At 41.0% G+C, this 12,653-nt stretch overlaps 1 protein-coding gene across 1 annotated transcript in view; it reads left to right on the top strand.

The window, feature by feature from the left end:
* The first annotated feature begins 8,797 nt into the window (after positions 1-8,797).
* Positions 8,798-12,653, top strand: part of ext1c (exostoses (multiple) 1c) — a 96,787-nt gene continuing 92,931 nt past the window's right edge. The window contains exon 1 of the mRNA XM_087786191.1: positions 8,798-8,993. The gene's annotated coding sequence lies outside the window, so the exon portion shown is untranslated. The remainder of the gene's footprint in view (positions 8,994-12,653) is intronic.

The raw sequence follows: 12,653 nt of genomic DNA, 5'->3' as shown, positions 1-12,653 counted from the left end.
ACTTCTCAGATGAGAACCTTCCCATTTTGATGACTTACCATGAGAGTGAAGTCCGGATGTGAGGGATGTTGCTGACCATTGAGAAGCTCTGGGCACTTAAGATCCACTCTGAGAAGAAGACACTTAATAAGCTCTTGTCATTGTATTGTTAATGTTCATCATGGTGTAGAGACTCAACTATGATGTTTCACCCAGACCTCTTTCAAGATTCTGTCTAAATGTTTAAAAATAATCTTAATCTCTTCATTCTCAAACCTGTTTTTACAGGCTGACCACTTCAGCTGCACCAGCTCGACTATAACTGCGAACGCAACAACTCGCTGGTGTAGTAAGTGGTAAAGAGACGCCAAACAAGGAAGTCACATGAAATATATATCCAAATATAAAAGTGTCTTGGTGTTTATATGCTGTTTGAAGAATACATATCAATACTGTGTTTCCTAACATGTAATGTTTGACATCATTCTGATCCTTAGAAAGAGCTGCGAAAATTATAAGTTAGCATTTTATGTGAGCCTCAGATCGTTCTATAACGTCAAATAAAAGAAGTTTCAAAGTCAATTCGAAGGACGAGAGAAATCCAAAGGACAGAGGGGTGGACCATCTCCAGCCAATGCTAGGGTGACGTACAATCAGATGTCATCCACCAATCAGGAGCACGAGTGAGTGGCTTTGAAAAGAGCCGCGCGAAATGGCTTATTCTCTTGACTCTTCCTCTTGTCCCTTGACTCTCAAGACTTCACGCTGGACTCTTGGGGTCTCATCCCCTTCCCTCTTCACCCCCGTTCCTGACTCCTGCCCCCCTCCCTTTCTGCAACAAGGTGCGGCACGTCTCCCCAGCCGCAGTACTTTCTCAAGACGCAAGCAAGCTGCACGCAACCCAGCAGCCAGCCAAGCAAGCAGGAACCTCTGGCTCCTACGAGCAACCAAACTGCTCTCCCAGAAAAGACTTGTGACCCCTTGCACGAGTAAATATATGTCTCTGGTTGGTTACGCCAACGCGAGGAATGAAGATCTTTGCCAGCCTGCAACACAGAACCAGGACCAGACCCAAGAAGAACGCCAGCGCTTTCCGCCGCCAAGCCTTCTTAACAGTGGTCCCTGCGAAGTCACGCCCGACAACGCTGGATCCAGGTCCTTCAGTCGTGCTCCTCCTGCTGCTGCTCATCCTTCTTATCCTCTTCACCACAACCTCCTCGTCATCATCACTCCTTCCTCTCTTCTCTCGACGACGTAAGAAACTGTAACATTGTCAATCTTGCTTGATGATGTGGTGGGATTTTTCAAATTGATCAGAGGTAGCAAGATTATCTTAAGATTAGTTGTAAAGCTTTCCCAGAAGTTGACAATCATCAAGCATCATCATTCCATTACGTTGTTCTTAACTGTTCTACCTTTTCTCTTTATTTCTTTCAATAAATCCTATAAAAAGTACGTCAGTTGCCTTTACAATTTTTCATATTTTTGTATAATCAATTTAAGAGCCTCTTACTCAGTAAAGAACATTAATCTAGACAACAAGTAGTGACTTCAGTTAATGAGATTGATTCAAACTAGTGTTTCATAGTTATTTAATAAGGCCAATTAATTCATTATCATCCACGTAAATGTAATAGTTTCCTTTGGACTAGAATACAAGGGTGGTGCTCCAACTTCAGGTAATTTTACCTAGAGGCAATTTTAAGGTTAAATCGACCAGAACTTAGATGTTCGGAAAGTAAACCTTTTTATAAGACATATAACATTACTACAGCCGACCTTGGCTGATTTGAAATGTGTGCTGATGTGGACTTGGCCAGTTTGCAGGTCTTTGTCTTTAGACTGTCTGTGTGGACCTGGAGCAGTTGAACATTCTCACCTCTGACACGAAGTTTCTCCTCCAAAGTCATTTCGTAGTGGCATTGATTGATCACTCTTCAGAGACAAACAGCTGGGGTCGGATCCGGATCTTTGTCCAGGTCCAGGTCCAGTAGGTTCTGCCTCAGATCTTGAAGTAAATAAATAATAGGAGAGGTTGAAGCTCTGAAATGGAGGACAGACATCAACCTCTTTGTCTCACCTCTTAGCTCTGGTGTGGTGGTGTTTTTCTTCTGGTTCTTGACCCAAAGGCCTAGGACAGTCAGAACCTTCAAACAAATGCAACAGATCATTGTGAACCAGAACTTCTTTTAAACAGAGAAAAACACAACGGTAATAGCCTGGGTTAACACAGTCTGCATCAAATGCTGAGGGACCAGTGATGTAAGAACCAAACAGTAATTTGTTGTGGGGAAGTAGAAAAAGCGAAGCACAGACAGATACCTAAGTGAGACAATAGGAGAGGTGGGATGGGGATATGAACCCCCAGGGGAATTTGGTTTCAATAAATCAGTTTGTAATACCATAAACGTTGATTTTCATCGATAGTAGAACCTACCTTTGACTCTCAATCAATGAACAAATAGATAAGCTCTACCTTTGACATTTGATAGCAGCGACAAAAGTTTTCTTTAAAGATCTGCTTGACTGAGATATTTCAAGTCATTTTAAAAGTCTTCGCAAAGACCAAGGTCACACTTTTTCAAGGACATCCAGGCCCATAGTTTTGAATCTAAATCAAAACCCACAAACAAAATATATAACATCCTGAATTTAAACCCACTCAAAAATTTCCCCCAAAATAACATTAGATCATTATTATTATGACGGTTAAATGACGGAGGTGACTGACCTGTCTTCAACTTTTTTCTGCTCCTAAAAGTTGTCCAGGCGTCCAGAATCATAAAAACAAACAGTGCGCTAAATAACACAAAAGCTAAGTCAAGAATCCAAATCATGTTGAGACGAGGACGAATAAATCTGGGTACAAAAATGAGGTGATCGTCACGACATGTGAATAGTCTGAATGTTTTTTACCAACTGAGTTCAGATATTATCTCCAGATCAAAGTTTTCCTCATAAAAGATGAAAACACTTTTATATCCTGATTAGACTTTGACTTGAAATATTCTAAACTCATAAAACATTTATCTTGAACACGTTTATATCCTGATGTTATCTGAAAAGTTACTGACCTTTATTCTCTGAATAAAATAATAAATGGAGATCATAGCTCAGGAAAATCATTCTATTATTTCGCTGAAGGGAGAATCAGTTTGTAATTCAGCAGTTGACACTCAATGTTTTTATATTTAAAACTTTCTTCCTGTGAATATATTTTTCTCTCCCAGAACAGAATCTACCTGTAGTTGAAATGTTTTGTATCAAACATGTATCTTTACTTATGAAAGGATCGAAAAATCTGAAGTAAAATAGAAGAAGTGAGACAGTTACCACACTAGAGGGCGCTCATGTAAAGTTAATGCTCCCGTCAACACTAATGAAAGAATTATAGCAATAGAAGAAGTGAGACAGTTTCAACACTAGAGGGCGCTCATGTAAAGTTAATGCTCCCGTCAACACTAATGAAAGAATTATAGCAATAGAAGAAGTGAGACAGTTTCAACACTAGAGGGCGCTCATGTAAAGTTAATGCTCCCGTCAACACTAATGAAAGAATTATAGCAATAGAAGAAGTGAGACAGTTACAACACTAGAGGGCGCTCATGTAAAGTTAATGCTCCCGTCAACACTAATGAAAGAATAACATCTGCTTCACTTCCTCCACTTCCTTTATCTTCCTCACTTTCTTCACTTCCTTCACTTTCCTCAGCTGCTGCACTTCCTTAGCTTCCTTCTCTTGCTTCACTTCCTTCACTTATTTCACTCCATTCACTTCCTTCGCTTCCTTCACCTCTTTCACTTCCTTCTCTTTTTCACTTCCTTCTCTTGCTTCACTTCCTTCACCTCATTTGCTTCCTTCACATCCTTCACTTCCTTCACTCCCTTCACTTCCTTCACTTCCTTCTCTTTTTTCACCTCCTTTGCTTCGTTCACCTCCTTCACTTCTTTTACTTCCTTATCTTCCTTCTCTACCTTCACCTGCTTCTCTTCCTTCACTTTCTTAACTTCCTTTACCTGCTTTGCTTCCTTCACCTGCTTCACTTTCTTCTCTTCCTTTACCTGCTTCACTTCCTTAACTTCCTCCACTTTCTTCACTTCCTTCTCTTGCTTCACTTCCTTCTCTTCCTTCACTTCCTTCACTTACTTCTCTTCCTTCACTTCCTTCACCCCCTTCACTTACTTCTCTTCCTTCACTTCCTTCGCTTCCTTCTCTTGCTTCACTTCCTTCACTTATTTAGCTTCCTTCTCTTCCTTTACTTCCTTCGCCTGCTTCACTTCTTTCACCTCATTTGCTTCCTTCTCTTTCTTTGCTTCCATCACTTCCTTCACTCCATTCACTCCCTTCACTTCCTTCTCTTTTTTCACCTTCTTTGCTTCCTTCACTTCCTTCACTCCCTTCACTTCATCCTATTTTCAACATCCTTTGCTTCCTTCACCTCCTTCACTTCCTTTACTTATTTTACTTCCTTATATTCCTTCTCTTCCCTCACCTGCTTCTCTTCCTTAACCGTCTTAACTTCCTTTACCTGCTTCACTTCCTTCTCTTCCTTCACTTCCTCCACTTTCTTCACTTTCTTTACCTGCTTCACTTCCTACTCTTCCTCCACTTTCTTCACGTCCTTCTCTTCCTTCACTTATTTCACCTACTCCACTTCCTTCAATTCCCTCATTTTCTTCACGTCCTTCTCTTCCTACACTTACTTCACCTGCTTCACTTCTTTTACCTGCTTCACTTTTTTCACTTCCTTCTCTTCCTTCACTTCCTTCTCTTCCTTCACTTCCTTCACCCCCTTCACTTACTTCTCTTCCTTCACTTCCTTCACTTCCTTCTCTTCCTTCACTTCCTTCACCCCCTTCACTTACTTCTCTTCCTTCACTTCCTTCACTTCCTTCTCTTCCTTCACTTCCTTCACCCCCTTTACTTACTTCTCTTCTTTCACTTCCTTAACTCCCTTCACTCCCTTCGCTTCCTTCTCTTGCTTCACTTCCTTCACTTATTTTGCTTCCTTCTCTTCCTTTACTTCCTTCGCCTGCTTCAATTCTTTCACCTCATTTGCTTCCTTCTCTTTCTTTGCTTCCTTCACTTCCTTCACTCCATTCACTCCCTTCACTTCCTTCTCTTTTTTCACCTTCTTTGCTTCCTTCACTTCCTTCACTTCATCCTATTTTCAACATCCTTTGCTTCCTTCACCTCCTTTACTTCCTTTACTTATTTTACTTCCTTATATTCCTTCTCTTCCCTCACCTGCTTCTCTTCCTTAACTGTCTTAACTTCCTTTACCTGCTTCACTTCCTTCTCTTCCTTCACTTCCTCCACTTTCTTCACTTCCTTCTCTTCCTTCACTTATTTCACCTACTCCACTTCCTTCACTTCCCTCATTTTCTTCACGTCCTTCTCTTCCTACACTTACTTCACCTGCTTCACTTCTTTTACCTGCTTCACTTTTTTCACTTCCTTCTCTTCCTTCACTTCCTCCACTTTCTTCACTTCCTCCACTTTCTTCCCTTTCTTTACCTGCTTCACTTCCTTTACCTTCTTCACTTCCTTCTCTTCCTTCACTTCCTTCTCTTCCTTCACTCCCTTCTCTTCATTTACTTCCTCCACTTCCTTCACTTTCTTCCCTTTCTTTACCTGCTTCACTTCCTTTTCCTTCTTCACTTCCTTCTCTTCCTCCAGATTTATTTTCTATTCTATTTAGATTTTCTTTTTCTTTTTCTTATTTTTATTTCTGGGTGTTTTATTTTATTTTTTTTAGCTTGCTGTTGTTAAACCGAATTTCCCCTTGCGGGACAAATAAAGGTTTCTGATTCTGATTCTGATTCTGATTCTGATTCTGATTCTGATTCTGATTCTGATTCTGATTCTCCACTTTCTTCACTTCCTTCTCTTCCTTCACTTCCTTCTCTTCATTTACTTCCTCCACTTCCTTCACTTCCTCTACTGTCTTCACTTTCTTTACCTGCTTCACTTCCTTCTCTTCCTTCACCTTCTTCACTTCCTTCACCTGCTTCACTTCCTTTACCTGCTTCACTTCCTTCACTTTCTTTACTTCCTTTACCTGCTTCACTTCCTTTACCTGCTTCACTTCCTTTACCTGCTTCACTTCCTTCACTTTCTTCACTTCCTTTACCTGCTTCACTTCCTTTACCTGCTTCACTTCCTTTACCTGCTTCACTTCCTTTACCTGCTTCACTTCCTTTACCTGCTTCACTTCCTTCACTTTCTTTACTTCCTTTACCTGCTTCACTTCCTTTACCTGCTTCACTTCCTTTACCTGCTTCACTTCCTTCACTTTCTTTACTTCCTTTACCTGCTTCACTTCCTTTACCTGCTTCACTTCCTTTACCTGCTTCACTTCCTTCTCTTCCTTCACCTTCTTCACTTCCTTCACCTGCTTCACTTCCTTTACCTGCTTCACTTCCTTCACTTTCTTCACTTCCTTCACCTGCTTCACTTCCTTTACCTGCTTCACTTCCTTCACTTTCTTTACTTCCTTTACCTGCTTCACTTCCTTCACTTTCTTCACTTCCTTTACTTGCTTCACTTCCTTCACTTACTTCACTTCCTCCACTTTCTTTACCTGCTTCACTACCTTCACTTTCGTCACTTCCTTTACCTGCTTCACTTCCTTCACTTTCTTCACTTCCTTTACCTGCTTCACTTCCTTCACTTTCTTCACTTCCTTCACCTGCTTCACTTCCTTTACCTGCTTCACTTCCTTCACTTTCTTCACTTCCTTTACTTGCTTCACTTCCTTCACTTCCTTCACTTCCTCCACTTTCTTTACCTGCTTCACTTCCTTCACTTTCGTCACTTCCTTTACCTGCTTCACTTCCTTCACTTTCTTCACTTCCTTCACCTGCTTCACTTCCTTTACCTGCTTCACTTCCTTCACTTCCTTAACTTCCTCCACTTTCTTCACTTCCTCACTTTTCTTAACTTCCTTCACCTGCTTCACTTCCTTCTCTTTATTTACTTCCTCCACTTTCTTCAATTCCTTCACTTCCTCCACTTTCTTCACTTCCTTCACTTTCTTAATTTCCTTTACCTACTTCACTTCCTTCTCCTCATTTACTTCTTCCACATCCTTCACTTTATTTACCTGTTTCACTTCCTTCTCTTCCTCCACTTTCTTCTCCTCCTTCAATTCCTTCTCTTCATTTACTTACTCCACTTTCTTCACTTCCTTTACGTTTTTCACTTCCTTCTCTTCATCCGTTTTCTTCACTTCTTTCTCTTCCTTCACTTCCTTCACTTATTTCACTTACTCAACTTCCTTTATTTCCTTCATTTTCTTCACTTCCTTCACTTCCTGCTCTTCCTATACCTGCTTCACTTTCTTCACTTCCTCCAATGACTTTACTTCCTCCACTTTATTTATCTGCTTCACTTCCTTCTCCTTTTTCACTTTCTTCACTTCATTCTCTTCCTTCACCTTCTTCTCTTCTTTTACTCCCTCCACTTTCTTCACCTGCTTATTTTCCTTCACTTCCTCCACTTTCTTTACTTCCTCTACTTTCTTCACTTCCTCCACTCCCTTTATCTGCTTTTCACTTCCTTCTCTTCCTTCACCTTCTTCTCTTCTTTTACTTCTTTCACTCCCTTCACCTGCTTCAATTTCCTTCACTTCCTCCACTTCCTTCACCTGCTTCTTTTCCTTCACTTCCTCCACTTTCTTCACTTCCTCCACTTCCTTTATCTGCTTTTCACTTCCTTCTCTTCCTTCACCTTCTTCTCTTCTTTTACTTATTTCACTTCTTTCACTTCCTTTACTTTCTTTACTTCCTTTACTTCCTTCTCTTTTTTCACTTCCTTCTCTTCTTTTACTCCCTCCACTTTCTTCACCTGCTTATTTTTCTTCACTTCCTCCACTTTCTTTACTTCCTCTACTTTCTTCACTTCCTCCACTCCCTTTATCTGCTTTTCACTTCCTTCTCTTCCTTCACCTTCTTCTCTTCTTTTACTTCTTTCACTCCCTTCACCTGCTTCAATTTCCTTCACTTCCTCCACTTCCTTCACCTGCTTCTTTTCCTTCACTTCCTCCACTTCCTTCACCTGCTTCTTTTCCTTCACTTCCTCCACTTTCTTCACTTCCTCCACTTCCTTTATCTGCTTTTCACTTCCTTCTCTTCCTTCACCTTCTTCTCTTCTTTTTCTTATTTCACTTCTTTCACTTCCTTTACTTCCTTTACTTCCTTTACTTACTTCTCTTCTTTCACTTCCTTCTCTTGCTTCACTTCCTTCACTTCCTTCACTTGCTTCACTTCCTTCACTTCCTTCACTTCCTTCTCCTGCTTCACTTTCTTCACCTTATTTGCTTCCTTCGCTTCCTTCTCTTCCTCCACCTTCTTCACTTTATTTACCTGCTTCACTTTCTTTCTCTTACTTCACCTTCTTCTCTTCTTTTACTTAATTCACTTCTTTCACTTCCTTTACTTCCTTTACTTCCTTTACCTACTTCTCTTCTTTCACTTCCTTCTCTTGCTTCACTTCCTTCACTTCCTTCTCCTGCTTCACTTTCTTCACCTTATTTGCTTCCTTCGCTTCCTTCTCTTCCTCCACTTTCTTCACTTTATTTACCTGCTTCACTTCCTTCACTTCCTTCTCTTGCTTCACTTCCTTCACCTTATTTGCTTCCTTCTCTTCCTCCACCTGCTTCTCTTCCTTCTTAACTCGACTTGGTCTCATCCAGATGTTGGTCATCGACGGAGGCCGCTCTGGACCAATCAGCGCCGCCCAGGGGCGTGTCCAAGCGTGCGTGTGTGTGTGTGTGTGTGTGTGTGTGTGTGTGTTGATGTGTGTGTGAGGATTGTTGTGGATCTGGGAAATGGAGCATCTGACTGGTGACTTCTTCTTGCTCACGCCGAGGCTGGCGCGGTGTTCGTCGCTGGATTGAGCCGCAGATGTTCGCAGAGACGCGGGGGAGAACCGGAGTGACGCGCCGGGGAGTGACGCGCCTCAGCGGCCGCGAGCAGCGAGCCTGTGTCGGGGAGAAGTCGCAGCGCAGCGGGTACGTCTGTGCGGAGGTGTTGTCGTGTTGTGTGTCAGCCATCCTGAGAGCGTCGAGATCTTCGTCCTGCTCCGCACCTGTGTTTGCAACATCCACGCCGACGACTCAAGAGCAGCCTTTGGTTTGTTTCGACAGAACATCCTGGAGACGTTTTTCATATTTTCCTCTTGTTGTTTTTTCATGTTCGATCACAAATTCAACGCGCATCTTGATTTTTGACGTACATTTAAATGATAGATTTCAGTGTAAATACAATCATTTCTGTGTCTGTTATTACGACATATTGTAAAACACTGTTTATTTCACGGTTCATTTTTCCTCACCATCCATTCACGCATTTTTCTGATTTTTATATGCGTGATCTTTTAGTAAATCTTGTTTAATTCTATCTTTATCTTGTCGCGAGTTAATCTCGAGGAACATCAGTGTCTGTAAAATATTTAACTGAATTTTGATCATTTTAAATCTTGAATATTCATTTGTTTTACCCACATTTTGATTCTTAAGCATGATTCATTTTAATGTGTATTTTTAATGTTGAATTCAATCATTTATATATATATTGGAAGGTTTCGTTTTTTCTTATTAAGTAATGTAATAAATATTTTATACCGCTATATAAATACTAATTACTTACTTACTTACTTACATTTTAATTAAAATAATAATAATAATAATATTTGAATTCAATCATTTGTTTATTGAACAAAAATTGGAACATTTTTTTTAAAATTGTATTTTGATATTCTAATTAAAAAAATGTATTCAGTATTTCTCAATTTGTATTCATTTAATTCAATATAAAAATGTTATAATAGGTATAATAGTGTCACTAGATGTCACAGGATCTTCCGGAACTATTACTTTAACTATTGCTAATACCTACGGCAACAACACATCATCATCAGTGTCTAACTTACCTGAGTCATGACCTCTGAACTCACGTTTCCTTATCATGAACGATTGAACGTTAAAACAGCAACGAAAAAAACACCAAATTTAACCGTTAAACATAAATTATTGCATTCAATTATTAAAAAAAAAACTATTTAATATTTGCTATTTAATTTTTACATTGGCGCAATATTTCATTTTGTCTTAATAATACTTATTTAAAGACAATCTATGTTTCTATCAATATTATTGACGTTTCTTCCATCGGATCACACACACGTCACACTGTTCATCACAGGTCACACAGCACCACAGGTTGCAGCTGAGTCACTAAGATTGTGGGTTTAATCCAAGACACGTTGACATGAGAAGCACAGAGACTCAGCGGGGAGGGTATGAACCAACAGTCAGGTCATGAACACAAACTAAACACAAATCAGTCCAGGTGCCACACAATCATTACAAATACACACTTTATAAACACTTCAACAATACAATTATAGTCACAATAGTTTTTATTCAACATGTTTCCTCCCATAAAACCCGTGATCATAGGTTTGTGTTGATGAGGCTTCACGAAACAATGTGTCACGATACAGTGTCTTCATTTTTAAAAGACCACTAGGTGTCACTTTAACATTGAAAATGTGCCAAGATTAATGGAATTATGGATCAGAGACGTGGATAGTGACATCTAGTGGTCTTTCAAAAACGACGAAGACACTGTATCGTGACACATTGTTTCGTGAAGCCTCATCAACACATAATTTCTTGACGGTGCAGTTATTAGAGTCAGTGGATCAGAATGTTTGTTGTTGAAGAAGTTTTGTCTGGAACTTTTGATGCTGAGCCAGAATTCATCCTCCCTGGTTCTGTCAAGGTCAGATCCTATCTTCTCCTGGTGTTGTCAAGGTCAGATCGTATCTTCTCCTAGTGTTGTCAAGGTCAGATCGTATCTTCTCCTAGTGTTGTCAAGGTCAGATTGTATCTCCTCCTGGTATTGTCAAGGTCAGATCGTATCTCCTCCTGGTTCTGTCAAGTTCAGATCGTATCTTCTCTTGAATCTGTCAAGGTCAGATCGTATCTCCTCCTGGTGTTGTCAAGTTCAGATCGTATCTCCTTCTGGTTCTGTCAAGGTCAGATCGTATCTTCTCTTGAATCTGTCAAGGTCAGATTGTATCTTCTCCAGGTTCTGTCAAGGTCAGATCGTATCTTCTCCCGGTTCTGTCAAGGTCAGATCGTATCTCCTCCTGGTGTTGTCAAGTTCAGATCGTATCTCCTTCTGGTTCTGTCAAGGTCAGATCGTATCTCCTCCTGGTTCTGTCAGGGTCAGATCGTATCTTCTCCAGGTTCTGTCAAGGTTAGATCGTATCTCCTCCTGGTTCTGTCAAGTTCAGATCGTATCTTCTCCTGGTTCCGTCAATGTCAGATCGTATCTTCTCCTTGTTCTGTCAAGGTCAGATCGTATCTCCTCCTGGTTCTGTCAAGGTCAGATTGTATCTCCTCCTAGTGTTGTCAAGGTCAGATCGTATCTTCTCCTTGTTCTGTCAAGGTCAGATCGTATCTCCTCCTGGTTCTGTCAAGGTCAGATCGTATCTTCTCTTGAATCTGTCAAGGTGAGATCGTATCTTCTCCTAGTGTTGTCAAGGTCAGATCGTATCTCCTCCTAGTGTTGTCAAGGTCAGATTGTATCTCCTCCTGGTATTGTCAAGGTCGGATCGTATCTCCTCCTGGTATTGTCAAGGTCAGATCGTATCTCCTCCTGGTTCTGTCAAGTTCAGATCGTATCTTCTCTTGAATCTGTCAAGGTCAGATCGTATCTCCTCCTGGTGTTGTCAAGTTCAGATCGTATCTCCTTCTGGTTCTGTCAAGGTCAGATCGTATCTTCTCTTGAATCTGTCAAGGTCAGATTGTATCTTCTCCAGGTTCTGTCAAGGTCAGATCGTATCTTCTCCCGGTTCTGTCAAGGTCATATCGTATCTCCTCCTGGTGTTGTCAAGTTCAGATCGTATCTCCTTCTGGTTCTGTCAAGGTCAGATCGTATCTCCTCCTGGTTCTGTCAAGGTCAGATCGTATCTTCTCCAGGTTCTGTCAAGGTTAGATCGTATCTCCTCCTGGTTCTGTCAAGTTCAGATCGTATCTTCTCCTGGTTCCGTCAATGTCAGATCGTATCTTCTCCTTGTTCTGTCAAGGTCAGATCGTATCTCCTCCTGGTTCTGTCAAGGTCAGATTGTATCTCCTCCTAGTGTTGTCAAGGTCAGATCGTATCTTCTCCTTGTTCTGTCAAGGTCAGATCGTAGCTCCTCCTGGTTCTGTCAAGGTCAGATCGTATCTTCTCTTGAATCTGTCAAGGTGAGATCGTATCTTCTCCTGCTGTTGTCAAGGTCAGATCGTATCTTCTCCTGCTGTTGTCAAGGTCAGATCGTATCTTCTCCCGGTTCTGTCAAGGTCAGATCCTATCTCCTCCTAGTGTTGTCAAGGTCAGATCGTATCTCCTCCTAGTATTGTCAAGGTCAGATCGTATCTCCTCCTGGTATTGTCAAGGTCAGATCGTATCTCCTCCTGGTATTGTCGAGGTCAGATCGTATCTCCTCCTGGTTCTGTCAAGTTCAGATCGTATCTCCTCCTGGTGTTGTCAAGGTCAGATCCTATCTCCTCCTGGTTCTGTCAAGGTCAGATCATATCTCTTCCTGGTTCTGTCAAGGTCAGATCATATCTCTTCCTGGTTCTGTCAAGGTCAGATCGTATCTCCTCTTGGTATTGTCA

Source organism: Callionymus lyra, chromosome 3 (genome assembly GCF_982586985.1).
Source record: "Callionymus lyra chromosome 3, fCalLyr1.hap1.1, whole genome shotgun sequence".
Taxonomy (NCBI): Eukaryota; Metazoa; Chordata; class Actinopteri; order Syngnathiformes; family Callionymidae; genus Callionymus; species Callionymus lyra.
Note: the sequence above shows the minus strand (reverse complement) of the source record. Positions and strands in the feature narration are given on the sequence as shown.